This window comes from Amphimedon queenslandica, unplaced genomic scaffold, assembly GCF_000090795.2.
Source record: "Amphimedon queenslandica unplaced genomic scaffold, v1.1 AMPQUscaffold_11213, whole genome shotgun sequence".
NCBI lineage: Eukaryota > Metazoa > Porifera > Demospongiae > Haplosclerida > Niphatidae > Amphimedon > Amphimedon queenslandica.
The window spans coordinates 1-2,869 of NW_003548543.1; the positions used below are offsets into that span (position 1 = coordinate 1).

General features: G+C 34.4%; 1 long non-coding RNA gene across 1 annotated transcript; it reads left to right on the top strand.

Annotated features, from left to right (window-relative positions):
* Positions 1–1,441: 1,441 nt before the first annotated feature.
* Positions 1,442–1,675, top strand: LOC109589529 (uncharacterized). The gene is made up of 2 exons (XR_002188755.1): positions 1,442–1,556; positions 1,608–1,675. It is a non-coding gene; the product is annotated as an uncharacterized LOC109589529 (long non-coding RNA).
* Positions 1,676–2,869: the final 1,194 nt, after the last annotated feature.

Here is a 2,869-nt window from a genome sequence, read left to right on the forward strand (position 1 = left end):
GTCACACCCATGTGTGCACAACTCTCTATTAAAAATCAATGATCTAATGCGGTAGCATTCTAATGAAATATTTTCATTGATGTGGGTGTGGTACTGTAATAAAAATGGCGCCTACCTTAGCCAATCTTACTTGCAGCAACATAAGACTGATCTGTTGTCAAGACACTTCACCAGCAGAGAAAATTTAAGAAAACTCACACAAATCTTCAAGTTTTTATTAATTATGGTTGAATGACAGAATAAAGTACTTCAAATGGCTCATCATAGAAAAGAAAGTCTTAAAGTACTGTGCTTGAAAATATCATAGTAAAAATTAAATTATACTTATTAAAGTTACAACTGAGATTCTTCACTGCTAATAAAGCTAGAAGAGCAAGCTATAAAATTTCCTTTCATGCATGCAAGTCACAAGTTCTGAGCTGCTATGCATGTGTATTATTTACAATTTGACAACAACATTAGCCTTTGTGACATCTAAACATTGTATATTGCCATACTAGCTTGTGCTCGCCCCTTCAATGTTCTACATTCGCCTAGTTATTATTATTGGGGCGAGCATAAGCGAGCCCCACTCAGGCGAAGTCTCCCTCCCTCCCTCCCTCCCTCTGTATGTATGTACGTACGTCTCCAGTCACGCCTATTCTGGTCACACCCATGTGTGCACAACTCTCTATTTAAAAATCAATGATCTAATGCGGTAGCATTCTAATGAAATATTTTCATTGATGTGGGTGTGGTACTGTAATAAAAATGGCGCCTACCTTAGCCAATCTTACTTGCAGCAACATAAGACTGATCTGTTGTCAAGACACTTCACCAGCAGAGAAAATTTAAGAAAACTCACACAAATCTTCAAGTTTTTATTAATTATGGTTGAATGACAGAATAAAGTACTTCAAATGGCTCATCATAGAAAAGAAAGTCTTAAAGTACTGTGCTTGAAAATATCATAGTAAAAATTAAATTATACTTATTAAAGTTACAACTGAGATTCTTCACTGCTAATAAAGCTAGAAGAGCAAGCTATAAAATTTCCTTTCATGCATGCAAGTCACAAGTTCTGAGCTGCTATGCATGTGTATTATTTACAATTTGACAACAACATTAGCCTTTGTGACATCTAAACATTGTATATTGCCATACTAGCTTGTGCTCGCCCCTTCAATGTTCTACATTCGCCTAGTTATAATACTATTTTAGAATAGTCTCCATCTAGTTGGCCTCGCCCAGCTTTGCGTAGGCGAGGACTAGGTACTCGGTTTGTCTGTCTGTCATTCATTACCCGAGACCGCGTAGGAGTTGATCGAGGGTAAAGCAGTCGTCCTAGTCTGGCCCCGCCTCTCCAGACTACAGTCGTCCTAGGACGTCTGTGTGTTCATAGATACTACATACACACATGGATAAGAAACAGGAAGTCGGTTTCCAATTAAAGCTGTTGTACAAGATCAAAGGATGATGTCATATCCTGTGTGCCATGCTCTTGGCTAAAATGGTGGCTCTATGAATGCTTGAGTGTATTTTATATTTTTTGAAAGTGGTCATTTTAACCAGATTAGGTAGGTACATATTATCTTTGATGTATAAGCTGTGTTGTCCCGCATTTACAGATTCAATCAGTGTCTTTGTTGAAGAACTATATTACAAAATGTGTTGGCCTCTCATATTTTTGTTGAACCACTTTTACTCGACTGTAGACTGATTTGGTGAGTGTCCTTTACCCAGGAAAAAAATCTTACTAAGATCTTGAATAATCTGATCAGATGAGATAAGGTGAGATAAGGTGAGATAAGAGTTAAGAACAACCTTATAAGATCTTATTTGGATTTAGTCTGATCGATCTTAGCTATCATATACAGGCATAGTCTTACTTAAGATCTTACATGAATTATCTTACAATATCACTGATAAGATTTACAGGCCAGATCTTACTTAAGATCTTACATGAATTATCTTACAATATCACTGATAAGATTTATAGGCCCGATTTTACTTAAGATCTTACATGAATTATCTTACAATATCCCTGATAGGATTTATAGGCTGAATCTTACTTAAGATCTTACATGAATTATCTTACAATATCACTGATAAGATTTACAGGCCGGATCTTACTTAAGATCTTACATGAATTATCTTACAATATCACTGATAAGATTTACAGGCCCGATCTTATTTAAGATCTTACATGAATTATCTTAATTACCATATCACATCATAATAAGTCATGCAAGATCTTGAAAGATCTTACAAGTCGCATGACGTCACAGGAAGTAGTTGACAACCCACGATAGCCTTTACAAAAGTATGAGCATATAAAGAAAGCCAACTTCTAACAACATTAAAGTTAATTAAGTCACCATATTATCACACAACATTATAGTATGCATTAATGCATTGTAAGATCTTGATCAGATCAGTCATTTTAATTATAAGGGATGTGACAAAATCCCATTTAATAAATCATAACTAAACTCTTTAAGATCTTGAAAGATCATACAAGATTTATTATACCTGGTCTTAACTGATAATATAAGATTTAGTTCCTGATCTTGAAAGACTATGCAAGATTTATTTCTTAATCTTGACTGATAAGTCAAGATAATGTAAGATTTATTGCCTGATTATGAAAGATCATGCAAGATTTAGTTCCTGATCTTGAATGATAATGTAAGATTTAATTCCTGATCTTGAAAGACTATGCAAGATTGAGTTCTTAATCTTGATTGATAAGTCAAGATAATGTAAGATTTATTGCCTGATCTTGAAAGATCATACAAGATTTATACCTGATCTTGACTGATAATGTAAGATTTATTGCCTGATCTTGAAAGATCATACAAGATTTATACCTGATCTTGACTTATAATAT